Source organism: Schistocerca gregaria, chromosome 3 (assembly GCF_023897955.1).
Source record: "Schistocerca gregaria isolate iqSchGreg1 chromosome 3, iqSchGreg1.2, whole genome shotgun sequence".
Lineage (NCBI taxonomy): Eukaryota > Metazoa > Arthropoda > Insecta > Orthoptera > Acrididae > Schistocerca > Schistocerca gregaria.
Window position 1 is genome coordinate 154,334,687 of NC_064922.1, and position 18,334 is coordinate 154,353,020.

Consider the following 18,334-nt stretch of genomic DNA (forward strand, 5'->3'; position numbering starts at 1 on the left):
AGTCGTCTGGGGACTGCATTATTGATTCGCGACGCATTTTGTGTCTTCCATCGTCTACTGGAGGATTCAAGGAATATAATTAATTGTAAATTGCGCATCGGAAGCAATTAACTTGACTCTGAGGAGGACCTCCACACGGTGACCATAGTCACGATATTCGCATCATGAAAAGTCATCTGGGGGCTGCATTATTGGCTCGCGACGCATTTTGTGTCTTCCATCGTCGACTGGAGGATTCAAGGAATACAGTAAACTGTAAATAGCGCATCGGAAGCAATTAATTTGACTCTGAGGAGGACATCCACACAGTGACCATAGCCACGATATTCGCAAAGTGCAAAGTCATCTGGGGACTGCATTATTGACTCGCGACGCATTATGTGTCATCCATCGTCCACTGGAGGATGCAAGGAATACAGTAAACTGTAAATTGCGGATTGGAAGCAATTAACTTGACTCTGAGGAGGACATCCACAAGGTGACCGTAGCCTCGATATTCGCAATGTGAAAAGTCATCTGGGGACTGCATCACTGACTCGCGACGCATTTTGTGTCTTCCATCGTCGACTGGAGGATTGAAGAAATACAGTAAACTGTAAATTACTCATTGGAAGCAATTAACTTGACTCCGAGGAGGACCTCTACACGGTGACCATAGCCACGAAAATCGCATTATGAAAAGTCATCTGGGAACTGCATTATAGACCTGCGAAGAATTTTGTGTGTTCCATCGTCGACTGGAGGATTCAAGGAATATAATAAGTTGTAAATTGCGCATCGGAAGCAATTAACTTGACTCCGAGGAACACCTCCACACAGTGACCATAGTCACGATATTCGCATCATGAAATGTCATCTGGCGACTGCATTATTGGCATGCGACGCATTTTGTGTCTTCCATCGGCGACAGGAGGATTCAAGGAATACAGTAAACTGAAAATAGCGCATCGGAAGCAATTAACTTGACTCTGAGGAGGACATCCACACGCTGATCATAGCCACTAAAATCGCATGGTGAAAAGTCATCTGGGGAATACATTATTGACTCGCGACGCATTTTGTGTCTTCCATCGTCGACTGGAGGATTCAAGGATTACAGTAAACTGTAAATTGCTCATCGGAAGCCATTAACTTGATTCCGAGGAGGACCTCCACACGCTGACCATAGCCACAAAATCGCATGGTGAATAGTTATCTGGGGACTGAATTATTGACTCGCGACGCATTTTGAGTCTTCCATCGTCGACTGGAGGTTTCAAGGAATACAGTAAACTGTAAATTGCACATCGGAGCAATTGACCTGACTCGGAGGAGGACCTACGCACGTTGACCATAGCCACGAAAATCGCATCATGAAAAGTCATCTGGGGACTGCATTATTGAATCGCGAATCATTTTGTGTGTTCCATCGTCGAACGGAGTATTCATGGAATACAGTAGACTGTAAATTGCTCATCGGAAGCAATTAACTTGACTCCGAGGAGACCTCCACACGCTGACCATAGCCACGAACATCGCATCATGAAAAGTCATTTGGGTACTGCATTATTGAGTCGCGACGCATTTTCTGTCTTCCATCGTCGACTGGAGGATTCAAGGAATACAGTAAACTGTAAATTGCTCATCGGAAGCAAACATGGTGACCATTGCCACGATATTCGCATCGTGGAAAGTTATCTGGGGACTGTATTATTGACTCTCGACGCATTTTGTGTCTTCCATCGTCGACTGGAGGATTCAAGGAAAACAGTGAACTGTAAATTGCTCATCGGAAGCAATTAACTTGACTCAGAGGAGGACCTCCACACGCTGACCATAGCCACAAAAATCGCATGATGAAAAGTCATCTGAGGACTGCATTATTGACTCGCAACACATTTTGTGTGTTCCACCGTCGACTGGATGATTCAAGGAATACACTAAGCTGTAAATTGCTCACCGGAAGCAATGAACGTGACTCCGAGTAGGACCTCCACACGCTGACCATAGCCACGAAAATCGCATGGTGAAAAGTCATCTGGCGAATGCATTATTGACTCGCGACGCATTTTGTGTCTTCCATCGTCGACTGGAGGTTTCAAGGAATACAGTAAACTGTAAATTGCACATCGGAAGCAATTAACTTGACTCCGAGGAAGACCTCCACACGCTGACCATAGCCACGAAAATCGCATATTGAAAAGTCATCTGGGGACTGCATTATTGACTCGCGACGCATTTTGAGTCTTCCATCGTCGACTGGAGGTTTCAAGGAATACAGTAAACTGTAAATTGCACATCGGAGCAATTGACCTGACTCGGAGTAGGACCTACGCACGTTGACCATAGCCACGAAAATCGCATCATGAAAAGTCACCTGGGGACTGCATTATTGACTCGCGAATCATTTTGTGTGTTCCATCGTCGAACGGAGTATTCATGGAATACAGTAGACTGTAAATTGCTCATCGGAAGCAATTAACTTGACTCCGAGGAGACCTCCACACGCTGACCATAGCCACGAACATCGCATCATGAAAAGTCATTTGGGTACTGCATTATTGAGTCGCGACGCATTTTCTGTCTTCCATCGTCGACTGGAGGATTCAAGGAATACAGTAAACTGTAAATTGCTCATCAGAAGCAAACATGGTGACCATTGCCACGATATTCGCATCGTGGAAAGTTATCTGGGGACTGTATTATTGACTCTCGACGCATTTTGTGTCTTCCATCGTCGACTGGAGGATTCAAGGAATACAGTAATCTGTAAATTGCGTGTCGGAAGCAATTAACTAGACTCTAAGGAGGACATCCACACGGTGACCATAGCCACGATATTCACAATGTGAAAAGTCATCTGGGGACTGCATTATTGACTCGCTAAGGCATTTTGTGTCTTCCATCGTCGACTGGAGGATTCTAGGAATACAGTAAACTGTAAATTGCTCATCGATAGCAATTAACTTGACTCCGAGGAGGACCTACACACGCTGACCATACCCACGAAAATCGCATGGTGAAAAGTCATCTGGGGACTGGATTATTGACTCGCGACTCATTTTGTGTCTTCCATCGTCGACTGGGGGATTCAGAGAATACAGTAAACTGTAAATTGCTCATCGGAAGCTAAGCTGGTGACCATTGCCACGATATTCGCATAATGAAAAGTCATATGGGGACTGTATTTTCGACTCGCGACGCATTTTGTGTGTTCCATCGTCGACTGGAGGATTCAAGCAATAGAGTAAACTGTAAATTGCGCATCGGAAGCAATTAACTTGACTCAGAGGAGGCCCTCCACACGGTGACCATCGCCACATTATTCGCATCATGAAAAGACATCTTGGGGTTGCATTATAGACTTGCGAGGCATTTTGTGTGTTCCGTCGTCGACTGGAGAATTCAAGGAGCACAGTAAATTGTAAATTGTTCATCGGAAGCAATTAACTTGACTCCGAGGAGGACCTCCACACGCTGACCATAGCGACGAAAATCGCATCATGAAAAGTCATCTGGGGACTGCATTATTAACTCGCGACGCATTTTGTGTCTTCCATCGTCGACCGGAGGTTTCAAGGAATACAGTAGACTGTAAATTGCTCATCAGAAGTAATTAACTTGACTCCGAGGAAACCTCCACAAGCTGACCACAGCCACGAACATCGCATCATGAAAAGTCATCTGGGTACTGCATTATTGACCCGCGGCGCATTTTGTGTCTTCCATCGTCGACTGGAGGATTCAAGGAATAGAGTAAACTGTAAATTGCGCATCGGAAGCAATTAACTTGACTCCGAGGAGGACCTCAACACGGTGACCATAGCCACATTATTCGCACCATGAAAAGTCATCTTGGGGCTGCATTATAGACTTGCGAGGCATTTTGTGTGTTCCACCGTGGACTGGAGGATTCAAGTAATACAGTAAACTGTAAACTGCGCATCGGAAGCAATTGGCTTGACTCTGAGGAGGACATCCACACGGTGACCATAGCCACGATATTCGCAATGTGAAAAGGCATTTGGGGACTGCATTATTGACTCGGGACGCATTTTGTGTGTTCCATCGTCGACTGGAGGATTCAAGGAATATAATAAATTGTAAACGGTGAATCTTAATCAATGAACTTCCCTCCGATGAGGACCCCCAAACAGAGACTGTAGCCACGATAGTCGAATTGTGAAAAGTCATCTGGGGACTGCACTATTGACTTGCGACGTATTTTGTGTGTTCCATCGTCGACTGGAGGATACAAGGAATACAGTAAACTGTAAATTGTGCATCGGAAGCAATTAACTTCACTCTGAGGAGGACCTCCACATGGTGACATTAGCCACGATATTCGCATCGTGTAAAGTTATCTGTTGACTGCATTATTGACATGGGACGCATTTTGTGTGTTCCATCGTCGACTGGAGGAATTCAAGGAATACAGTAAACCGTAAACCTCGCATCGGAAGCAATTAACTTGACTCTGAGGAGGACCTCCAGACGGTGACATTAGCCACGATATTCGCATCCTGAAAAGTCATCTGGGGACTGCATTATTGTCAGGCGACCCATTTTGTGTATTCCATCGTCGACTGGAGGATTCAAAGAATACAGTAAACTGTAAATAGCGCATCGGAAGCAATTAACTTGACTCTGAGGAGGACTTCCACACGGTGACGATAGCCACATTATTTGCATCATGAAAAATCATCTGGGGGCTGCATTATTGACTTGCGACGCATTTTGAGTGTTGCACCGTCGACTGGAGGAATCAAGGAATACAGTAAACTGTAAACTGCGCATCGGAAGGAATTGACTTGACTTCGTTGAGGTCCTCCACCCGTTGATAATAGCCACGATATTCGCATCGTGAAAAGTCATCTGGGGGCTGCATTATTGACTCGCGACGCATTTTGTGTGTTCCATTGTCGACTGGAGGATTCAAGGAATACAGTAAAATGTAAATTGCGCATCGGAAGCAATTAACTTGTCTCCGAGGATTACCTACACACAGTGACCGTAGCAACGATATTCACATCGTGAAAAGGCAGCTGGGGACTGCATTATTTTCAGGCGACCCATTTTGTGTATTCCAACGTCGACTGGAGGATTCAAAGAAGACAGTAAACTGTAAATAGCGCATCGGAAGCAATTAACTTGACTCCGAGGAGGACTTTCACACGGTGACGATAACTACATTATTTGCATCATGAAAAATCATCTGGGGGCTACATTATTGACTTGCGACGCATTTTGACTGTTGCACCGTGGACTGGAGGAATCAAGGAATACAGTAAACTGTAAACTGCGCATCGGAAGCAATTGACTTGACTTCGTTGAGGTCCTCCACACGGTGACCATATCCACGATATTCGCATCGTGAAAAGTCATCTGGGGGCTGCATTATTGACTCGCGACGCATTTTGTGTGTTCCATTGTCGACTGGAAGATTCAAGGAATACAGTAAAATGTAAATTGCGCATCGGAAGCAGTTAACTTGTATCCGAGGATGACTTCCAAACGGTGACCATAACCACCATATTCGCATCGTGAAAAGTAATCTGGGGACTTCATCATTGACTCGCGACACATTTTCTGTGTTCCATCGTCGACTGGAGGATTCAAGGAATATAATAAATTGTAATTTCCGCATCGGAAGCAATCAACTTGACTCCGAATAGAACCTCCTCACGGTGAACATAGCCACGATACTCACATCGTGAAAACTCATCTGGGGACTGAAATATTGATTCGTGACGCATTTTGTGTTATCCATCGTCGACTGGAGGATTCAAGGAATATAATAAATTGTAAACTGTGCATCGGAAGCAATGAACTTGACTCCGAGGAGGACCCCCAAACAGTGACCATTGCCACAATATTCGAATTGTGAAAAGTCATCTGGCGACTGCACTATTGACTTGCGACGTATATTGTGTGTTCCATCGTCGACTGGAGGATACAAGGAATACAGTAAACTGTAAATTGCGCATCGGTAGCAATTAACTTCCCTCTGAGGAGGACCTCCACACGGTGACGTTAGCCACGATATTCACATCGTGTAAAGTTATCTGTTGACTGCATTATTGACATGGGACGCATTTTGTGTGTTCCATCGTGGACTGGAGGAATTCAAGGAATACAGTTAACTGTAAACCTCGCATCGGAAGCAATTAACTTGACTCTGAGGAGGACCTCCACACGGTGACATTAGCCACGATATTCGCATCCTGAAAAGTCATCTGGGGACTGCATTATTGACTCGCGATGCATTTTGTGTGTTCCATCGTCGACTGGAGGATTCAAGGAATACAGTAAAAGGTAAATTGCGCATCGGAAGCAATTAACTGGACACCGAGGAGGACATCTACACGGTTACCATAGCCACGATATTCGCATCGTGAATAAATGTCTGGGGACTGCATTATTGACTTGCGACGTATTTTGTGTGTTCCATCGTCGACTGGCGTATTCAAGCAATACAGTAAACTGTAAATTGCGCATCGGATGCAACTAACTTGACTCCTAGGAGGACCTCCACACGGTGACCATAGCCACGATATTCGCATCCTGAAACGTCATCTGGGGATGGTATTATTGACTCACGTCGAATTTTGCGTGTTGCATATTCGACTGGGGGATTCAAGGCATAAAGTAAACTGTAAATTGCGCATCGGAAGCAATTAACTTGACTCCGAGGAGGACCACCACACAGTGACCATAGCCATGATATTCGCATCTTGAAAAGTAATCTGGGCACTGCATTATTAACTCGGGAAGCATTTTGTGTGTTACATCGTCGACTGCAGGATTCAAGAAATACAGTAAACTGTAAATTGCGAATAGGAAGCAATTAACTTGACTCAGAGGAGGACGTCCACACGGTGACCGTAGCCGCGATATCCGCATCGTGAAACAACATCTGGGGACTGCATTATTGACTCGTGACGCATTTTGTGTGTTCCATAGTGGACTAGAGGTTTCAAGGAATACAGTAAATTGTAAACTGCGCATCGGAAGCAATCAACTTGACTCCGACTAAGACCCCCACATTGTGACCACAGTCGCGATATTCGCATCGTGAAAAGTCATCTGGGGTCTGTATTATTGACTCGCGACGCATTTTGTGTGTTCCATCGTCGACTGGAGGATTGAAGGAATACAGTAAACTGTAAATTGCGCATCGGAAGCAATTAACGTGACTCCGAGGAGGTACACCACATGGTGACATCAGCCACGATATTCGCATCGTGAAAAGTCATCTGGTGACAGTATTATTGACTCACGACCAATTTTGTGTGTTCCATCGTCAACTGGAGGATTCAAAGAATACAGTAAACTGTAAATTGCGCATTGGAAGCAATTAACTTGACTCCGAGGAGGACCTCCACACAGTGACCATAGCCATCATATTCGAATCTTGAAAAGTAATCTGGGGACTGCATTATTAACTCGGGAAGCATTTAGTGTGTTCCATCGTCGACTGGAGAATTCAAGAAATACAGTAAACTGTAAATTGCGCATTGGAAGCAATTAACTTGACACCGAGGGGATCTCCACACGGTGACCGTAGCCACGATATTCGCATCGTGAAAAGTCGTCTGGGGACTGAATTATTGACTCGCGACGCATTTTGTGTGTTCCATCGTCGACTGGAGGATACAAGGAATACAGTAAACTGTAAATAGCGCAACGGAAGAAATTAACTTGACTCCGATGAGGACTTCCACACGGTGACCATAGCTACGATCTTCGCATCGTGAAAAGTCTTCTGAGGACTGCATTATTGACTCGCGATACATTTAGTGTGATCCATCGTCGACGGGAGGATTCAAGGAATACAGTAAACTGTAAGTTGCTCGTAGGAAGCAATTAACTTGACTCCGAGGAGGACCTCCATACGGTGACAATAGCCACGATATTCGCATCGTGAAAAGTCATCTGGGGACTGCATTATTGAATCGCGATGCGTTTTGTGTGTACCATCGTCGACTGTAGGATTCAAGGGATACAGTAAAGTGTAAATTGCGCGTCGGATGCAATTACCTTGAGTCCGAGGAGGACCTCCACATGGTGACCATAGCCACGATATTCGCATCGTGAAAAGTCGTCTGGGGACAGTATTATTGACTGACGACGAATTTTGTGCTTTCCATCGTCGGATGGAGGATTCAGGGAATACAGTAAATAGTAAATTGTGCATAGGAAGCAATTAACTTGACTCCTAGGAGGACCTTCACACGGTGACCATAGCCACGATATTCGCATCATGAAAAGTCATCTGGGGGCTGAATTATGGACCCGCGACGCATTTTGTTTGTTCCCTCGTCGACTGGAGGATTCTATGAATACAGTAAACTGTAAATTGCGCATTGGAAGCAATTAACTTGACTCCGAGGAGGACCTCCACACGGTGACCATAGCCACGATATTCGCATCGTGAAAAGTCATCTGGGGACCGGATTATAAACTCGGGACACATTTTGTGTGTTCCATCGTCGACTGGAGGATTCAAGGAATACAGTAAACTGTAAACTGCGCATCGGAAGGAATTGACTTGACTTCGTTGAGGTCCTCCACCCGTTGATAATAGCCACGATATTCGCATCGTGAAAAGTCATCTGGGGGCTGCATTATTGACTCGCGACGCATTTTGTGTGTTCCATTGTCGACTGGAGGATTCAAGGAATACAGTAAAATGTAAATTGCGCATCGGAAGCAATTAACTTGTCTCCGAGGATTACCTACACACAGTGACCGTAGCAACGATATTCACATCGTGAAAAGGCAGCTGGGGACTGAATTATTTTCAGGCGACCCATTTTGTGTATTCCAACGTCGACTGGAGGATTCAAAGAAGACAGTAAACTGTAAATAGCGCATCGGAAGCAATTAACTTGACTCCAAGGAGGACTTTCACACGGTGACGATAACTACATTATTTGCATCATGAAAAATCATCTGGGGGCTGCATTATTGACTTGCGACGCATTTTGACTGTTGCACCGTGGACTGGAGGAATCAAGGAATACAGTAAACTGTAAACTGCGCATCGGAAGCAATTGACTTGACTTCGTTGAGGTCCTCCACACGGTGACCATATCCACGATATTCGCATCGTGAAAAGTCATCTGGGGGCTGCATTATTGACTCGCGACGCATTTTGTGTGTTCCATTGTCGACTGGAAGATTCAAGGAATACAGTAAAATGTAAATTGCGCATCGGAAGCAGTTAACTTGTATCCGAGGATGACTTCCAAACGGTGACCATAACCACCATATTCGCATCGTGAAAAGTAATCTGGGGACTTCATCATTGACTCGCGACACATTTTCTGTGTTCCATCGTCGACTGGAGGATTCAAGGAATATAATAAATTGTAATTTCCGCATCGGAAGCAATCAACTTGACTCCGAATAGAACCTCCTCACGGTGAACATAGCCACGATACTCACATCGTGAAAACTCATCTGGGGACTGAAATATTGATTCGTGACGCATTTTGTGTTATCCATCGTCGACTGGAGGATTCAAGGAATATAATAAATTGTAAACTGTGCATCGGAAGCAATGAACTTGACTCCGAGGAGGACCCCCTAACAGTGACCATTGCCACAATATTCGAATTGTGAAAAGTCATCTGGCGACTGCACTATTGACTTGCGACGTATTTTGTGTGTTCCATCGTCGACTGGAGGATACAAGGAATACAGTAAACTGTAAATTGCGCATCGGTAGCAATTAACTTCCCTCTGAGGAGGACCTCCACACGGTGACGTTAGCCACGATATTCACATCGTGTAAAGTTATCTGTTGACTGCATTATTGACATGGGACGCATTTTGTGTGTTCCATCGTGGACTGGAGGAATTCAAGGAATACAGTTAACTGTAAACCTCGCATCGGAAGCAATTAACTTGACTCTGAGGAGGACCTCCACACGGTGACATTAGCCACGATATTCGCATCCTGAAAAGTCATCTGGGGACTGCATTATTGACTCGCGATGCATTTTGTGTGTTCCATCGTCGACTGGAGGATTCAAGGAATACAGTAAAAGGTAAATTGCGCATCGGAAGCAATTAACTGGACACCGAGGAGGACATCTACACGGTTACCATAGCCACGATATTCGCATCGTGAATAAATGTCTGGGGACTGCATTATTGACTTGCGACGTATTTTGTGTGTTCCATCGTCGACTGGCGTATTCAAGCAATACAGTAAACTGTAAATTGCGCATCGGATGCAACTAACTTGACTCCTAGGAGGACCTCCACACGGTGACCATAGCCACGATTTTCGCATCCTGAAACGTCATCTGGGGATGGTACTATTGACTCACGTCGAATTTTGCGTGTTCCATATTCGACTGGGGGATTCAAGGCATAAAGTAAACTGTAAATTGCGCATCGGAAGCAATTAACTTGACTCCGAGGAGGACCACCACACAGTGACCATAGCCATGATATTCGCATCTTGAAAAGTAATCTGGGCACTGCATTATTAACTCGGGAAGCATTTTGTGTGTTACATCGTCGACTGCAGGATTCAAGAAATACAGTAAACTGTAAATTGCGAATAGGAAGCAATTAACTTGACTCAGAGGAGGACGTCCACACGGTGACCGTAGCCGCGATATCCGCATCGTGAAACAACATCTGGGGACTGCATTATTGACTCGTGACGCATTTTGTGTGTTCCATAGTGGACTAGAGGTTTCAAGGAATACAGTAAATTGTAAACTGCGCATCGGAAGCAATCAACTTGACTCCGACTAAGACCCCCACATTGTGACCACAGTCGCGATATTCGCATCGTGAAAAGTCATCTGGGGTCTGTATTATTGACTCGCGACGCATTTTGTGTGTTCCATCGTCGACTGGAGGATTGAAGGAATACAGTAAATTGTAAATTGCGCATCGGAAGCAATTAACGTGACTCCGAGGAGGTACACCACATGGTGACATCAGCCACGATATTCGCATCGTGAAAAGTCATCTGGTGACAGTATTATTGACTCACGACCAATTTTGTGTGTTCCATCGTCAACTGGAGGATTCAAAGAATACAGTAAACTGTAAATTGCGCATTGGAAGCAATTAACTTGACTCCGAGGAGGACCTCCACACAGTGACCATAGCCATCATATTCGAATCTTGAAAAGTAATCTGGGGACTGCATTATTAACTCGGGAAGCATTTAGTGTGTTCCATCGTCGACTGGAGAATTCAAGAAATACAGTAAACTGTAAATTGCGCATTGGAAGCAATTAACTTGACACCGAGGGGATCTCCACACGGTGACCGTAGCCACGATATTCGCATCGTGAAAAGTCGTCTGGGGACTGATTTATTGACTCGCGACGCATTTTGTGTGTTCCATCGTCGACTGGAGGATACAAGGAATACAGTAAACTGTTAGTAGCGCAACGGCAGAAATTAACTTGACTCCGATGAGGACTTCCACACGGTGACCATAGCTACGATCTTCGCATCGTGAAAAGTCTTCTGAGGACTGCATTATTGACTCGCGATACATTTAGTGTGATCCATCGTCGACGGGAGGATTCAAGGAATACAGTAAACTGTAAGTTGCTCGTAGGAAGCAATTAACTTGACTCCGAGGAGGACCTCCATACGGTGACAATAGCCACGATATTCGCATCGTGAAAAGTCATCTGGGGACTGCATTATTGAATCGCGATGCGTTTTGTGTGTACCATCGTCGACTGTAGGATTCAAGGGATACAGTAAAGTGTAAATTGCGCGTCGGATGCACTTAACTTGACTCCGAGGAAGACCTCCTCACGGTGACCATAGCCACGATGTTGGCATCGTGAAAAGTCAACTGGGAATGCATTATTGACTCGCGACGCATTTTGTGTGTTCCATTGTCGACTGGAGGATTCAAGGAATACAGTAAATTGTAAACTATGCATCGGAGGCAATTAACTTGACTCCATTGAGGGGCTCCACACAGTGACCATAGCCACGATATTCGCATCGTGAAAAGTCATCTGGGGGCTACATTATTGACTCGCGACGAATTTTGTGTTTTCCATCGTCGACTGGAGGATTCTAAGAACACAGTAAACTGTAAATTGCGCATCGTAAGCAATTAACTTGACTCCTAGGACGACCTCCACACGGTTACCATAGCCACGATATTCGCATTATGAAAAGTCATCTGGGGACTGCATTATTGACTTGTGATGCCTTTTGTGTGTTCCATCGTCGACTGGAGGATTCAAGGAATACAGAAAACTGTAAATTGCACATCGGAAGAATTTAACTTGACTCCGAGGAGGACCTCTACCGGAGACCATAGGCAAGAAATTCTCATCATGAAAAGTCATCTGGGGACTCCATTATTGACACGCGACACATTTCGTGTGTTCCTTCGTCGACTGGAGGAATCAAGGAATACAGTAATCTGTAAAATGGGCATCGGATGCAATTAACTTGACTCCGAGGAGGACCTCCACACGGTGACCATAGCCACGATATTCGTATCGTGAAAAGTCATCTGGGGACTGCATTATTAACTCGGGTCGCATTTTGTGTCTTCCATCGTCAACTGGAGGATTCAAGGAATACAGTAAACTGTAAATTGCGTATTGGAAGCAATAAACTTGACACTAAGTAGGACCTCCTCACGGTGACCATTGACACGATATCGGCATCGTGAAAAGTCATCTGGGGGCTGCATTAGTGCTTCGTGACGCATTTTGTGTGTCCCATCGTCGACTGGAGGATTCAAGGAATACAGAAAACTGTAAATTGCGCATCGGAAGAAATTAACTTGACTCTGAGGAGGACCTCCACACGGAGACCATAGCCACGATATTCGCATTGTGAAAAGTCATCTGGGGGCTACATTATTGACTCGCGACCCATTTTGTGTGTTCCAACGTCGACTGGAGGATTCAAGGTATATATTAAAAAGTAAATTGCGCATTGGAAGCAGTTAACTCGACTCCGATGAGGACCTCCACACGGTGACCATAGCCACGATTTTCGCATCGTGAAAAGTCATCTGTGGACTGCATAATTGACTCGCGATATCTTTTGTGTGATCCATCGTCGACTGGAGAATTCAAGGAATACAATAAATAGTAAATTGCGCATCGGAAGCAATTAATTTCACACCGAGGAGAACCTCCACACAGTGACCATAGCCACGATATTCGCAACGTGAAAAGTCACCTGGGGACTCCATTATTTACTCGCGACGCATTTGGTGTGTCCCATCGTCGACTGGAGGTTTCAAAGAATACAGTAAACTGTAAATTGGACATCGGGGGCAATTAATGTGACTCCGAGGAGACCCTCCACACGGTGACCAGAGCTACGATTTACGCATCGTGAAAAGTCATCTGGGGACTGCATTAGTGACTCGCGACGCATTTTGTGTGTTCCATCGTCGACTGGAGGATACAAGGAAAACAGTAAATTGTAAATACCGCATCAGAAGAAATTAACTTGACTCCGAGGAGGACTTCCACACGGTGACCATAGCTACGATCTTCACATCGTGAAAAGTAATCTGGGTCTGCATTATTGACTCGCGACGCTGTTTGTGTATTCCATCATCGACTGGACGATTCAAGGAATACAGTAAACTGTAAATTGAGGATCGGTAGCAATCAACTTGACTCTGAGGAGGACACAAACACGGTGACCATAGCAACGATATTCGCATTGTGAAAAGTCATCTAGGGACTGCATTAGTGACTCGCGACGCATTTTGTGTGCTCCATCGTCGATTGGAGGATACAAGGAATACAGTTAACTTTAAATAGAGCATCGGAAGAAATTAACTTGACTCCGAGGAGGACTTCCACACGGTGACCATAGCTATGATATTAGAATTTTGAAAAGTCATCTTGGAATTGCATTATTGACTCGCGACACATTTAGTGTGTTCCATCGTCGACTGGAGGATTCAAGGAATACAGTAAACTGTAAGTTGCTCGTAGGAAGCAATTAACTTGGGGCCGAGGAGGACCTCCACACAGTGACCATAGCCACGATATTCACATCGTGAAAAGTAATCTGGGTCTGCATTATTGACTCGCGACGCATTTTGTATGTTCCATCGTCGACTGGAGGATTCAAGGAAAACAGTAAACTATAAATTGCGCATCGGAAGCAATTAACTTCACTCTGAGCAGGGCCTCCACACGGTGACCATAGCTACGATATTCACATCGTGAAAAGTCATCTGGGGGCTGCATTATTGACTCGAGACTCATTTTGTGTGTTCCATCGTCGACTGGAGGATTCAAGGAATACAGTCAACTGTAAATTGCGCATCGGAAGCATTTAATTTGACTCCGATGAGGACCTCCTCAGGGTGACCATAGCCACGATATTGATATCGTGAAAAGTCAACTGGGAATGCATTATTGACTTGCGACACATTGTGTGTGTTTTATCGTCGACTGGAGGATTCAAGGAATACAGTAAATTGTAAAATGCGCATCGGAGGCAATTAACTTGACTCCGTTGAGAACCTCCACACAGTGACCATAGCCACGATATTCGCATCGTGAAAAGTCATCTGGGAACTGCATTACTGACTCGTAATGTCTTTTGTGTGTTCCATCGTCGACTGGAGAATTCAAGGAATACAGTAAACTGTAAATTGCGCATCAGAAGAAATTAACTTGTCTCCATGGAGGACCTCCAGACAGTGACCATAGCCACAATATTCGCATCGTGAAAAGTCATCTTGGGACTGCATTATTTACTCGTCACGTTTTTTGTGTTCCATCGTCGACTGGAGGATTCAAGGAATACAAGAAATTTTAAATTGCGCATCGGAAGCAATTAACTTGACACCGAGGAAGACCTCCACACTGTGACCATAGCCACGATATTCGCAATGTGAAAAGTCATCTGCGGACTCCATTATAAACTCGCGACGCATTTTGTGTGTTCCATCGTCGACTGGAGGATACAAGGAATACAGTAAACTGTAAATTGCGCATCAGAAGAAATTAACTTGTCTCCATGGAGGACCTCCAGACAGTGACCATAGCCACGATATTCACATCGTGAAAAGTCATCTTGGGACTGCATTATTTACTCGTCACGTTTTTTGTGTTCCATCGTCGACTGGAGGATTCAAGGAATACAAGAAATTTTAAATTGCGCATCGGAAGCAATTAACTTGACTCCGAGGAGGACTTCCACACGGTGACCATAGCTACGATATTTGCATCATGAAAAGTCATCTGGGGACTGCATTGTTGACTCGCGACACATCTAGTATGTTCCATCGTTGACTGGAGGATTCAAGGAATACAGTAAACTGTAAGTTGCTCGTAGGAAGCAATTAACTAGAGTCCGAGGAGGACCTCCACACGGTGAACATAGCCACGATATTCACATCGTGAAAAGGCATCTGGGGGCTGCATTATTGACTCGCGACTCATTTAGTGGGTTCCATCGTCGACTGGAGGATTCAAGGAATATAATAAATTGTAAATTGTGCATCGGAAGCAATGAACTTGACTCCGAGGAGGACCCCCTCACGTTTACCATAGCCACGATATTCGCATTGTGAAAAGTCATCTGGGGACTGCACTATTGACTTGCGACGTATTTTGTGTGTTCCATCGTCGACTGGAGGATTCAAGAAATATATTGAAATGTAAATTGTGCATCGGAAGCAATTAACTCGTTTCCGAGGAGGACCTCCACATGGTGACCATAGCCACGATATTCCCATCGTGAAAAGTTATCTGGGGACCGCATTATTCTCTCGCGATGTCTTTTGTGTGTTCCATCGTCGACTGGAGAATTCAAGGAATATAGTAAACTGTAAATTGAGCATCAGAAGAAATAAACTTGACTCCAAGGAGGATCTCCACACGGTGACCATAGCCACGATATTCGCATCGTGAAAAGTCATCTGGGGACTGCATTATTGACTTGCGACGTTTTTTGTGTGTTCCATCGTCGACTGGAGGATTCAGGGAATACAATAAATATTAAATTGCCCATCGGAAGCAATTAATTTGACACCGAGGAGGACCTCCACACTGTGACCATAGCCACGATATTCGCAACGTGAAAAGTCACCTGGGGACTCCATTATTTACTCGCGACGCATTTCGTGCGTTCCATCGTCGACTGGAGGTTTCAAGGAATACAGTAAACTGTAAATTGCGCTTCGGAGGCAATTAACTTGACTCCGAGGAGGACCTCCACACGGTGACATAGCCACGATATTGATATCGTGAAAAGTCAACTGGGAATGCATTATTGACTTGCGACGGATTTTGTGTGTTCCATTGTCGACTGGAGGATTCAAGGAATACAGTAAATTGTAAACTGCGCATCGGAGGCAATTAACTTGACTCCGTTGAGGACCTCCACACAGTGACCATAGCCACGATATTCACATCGTGCGAAGTCATCTGGGGACTGCACTATTGACCTGCGACGTATTTTGTGTGTTCCATCGTCGACTGGAGGATTCAAGGAATACAGTAACCTGTAAATTGGGCATCGGAAGCAATTATCTTGACTCCGAGGAGGACCTCTTCACGTTGACCATAGCCCCGATATTGGCATCGTGAAAAGTCAACTGGGAATGCATTATTGACTCGCGACGAACTTTGTGGTTCCATCGTCGACTGGAGGATTCTAGGAGCACAGTAAACTGTAAATTGCGCATCGGAAGCAATTAACTTGACTCCGAGGACGACCTCCACACGGTTACCATAGGAACGATATTCGCATCATGAAAAGTCATCTGGGGACTGCATTATTGACTTGTGATGCCTTTTGTGTTTTCCATAGTCGACTGGAGGATTCAAGGAATACAGAAGACTGTAAATTGCACATCGGAATAATTTAACTTGACTCCGAGGAGGACCTCTACACGGAGACCATAGGCAAGATATTCTCATCATGAAAAGTCATCTGGGGACTCCATTATTGACTCGCGACACATTTTGTGTGTTCCTTCGTCGACTGGAGGAATCAAGGAATACAGTAAACTGAAAAATTCGCATCGGATGCAATTAACTTGACTCCGAGGAGGACCTCCACACGGTTACCATAGCCACGATATTCGCATCATGAAAAGTCATCTGGGGACTGCATTATTGACTTGCGACGGATTTTGTGTGTTCCATTGTCGACTGGAGGATTCAAGGAACACAGTAAATTGTAAACTGCGCATCGGAGGCAATTAACTTGACTCCATTGAGGACCTCCACACAGTGACCATAGCCACGATATTCACATCGTGCGAAGTCATCTGGGGACTGCACTATTGACCTGCGACGTATTTTGTGTGTTCCTTCGTCGACTGGAGGATTCAAGGAATACAGTAAACTGTAAATTGGGCATCGGAAGCAATTATCTTGACTCCGAGGAGGACCTCTTCACGTTGACCATAGCCCCGATATTGGCATCGTGAAAAGTCAACTGGGAATGCATTATTGACTCGCGACGAACTTTGTGGTTCCATCGTCGACTGGAGGATTCTAGGAGCACAGTAAACTGTAAATTGCGCATCGGAAGCAATTAACTTGACTCCGAGGACGACCTCCACACGGTTACCATAGCCACGATATTCGCATCATGAAAAGTCATCTGGGGACTGCATTATTAACTCGGGACGCATTTTGTGTCTTCCATCGTCAACTGGAGGATTCAAGGAATACAGTAAACTGTAAATTGCGTATTGGAAGCGATAAACTTAACACTCAGTAGGACCTCCTCACGGTGACCATAGGCACGATATAGGCATCGTGAAAAGTCATCAGGGGGCTGCATTAGTGATTCGTGACGCATTTTGTGTGTTCCATCGTCGACTGGAGGATTCAAGTAATACAGAAAACTGAAAATAGCGCATCAGAAGAAATTAACTTGACTCTGAGGAGGACTTGCACACGGTGACCATAGCCACGATTTTCGCATCGTGAAAAGTCATCTGTGAACTGCATTATTGACTCGCGATGTCTTATGTGTGATTCATCGTCGACTGGAGAATTCAAGGAATACAATAAATAGTAAATTGCGCATCGGAAGCAATTAATTTGACACCGAAAAGAACCTCCACACAGTGACCATAGCCACGATATTCGCTACGTGAAAAGTCACCTGGGGACTCCATTATTTACTCGCGACGCATTTCGTGTGTTCCATCGCCGACTGGAGGTTTCAAAGAATACAGTAAACTGTAAATTGGACATCGGGGGCAATTAACGTGACTCCGAGGAGGCCCTCCACACGGTGACCATAGCTACGATTTACGCATCGTGAAAAGTCATCTGGGGACTGCATTAGTGACTCGCGACGACATTTTGTGTGTTCCATCGTCGACTGGAGGATACAA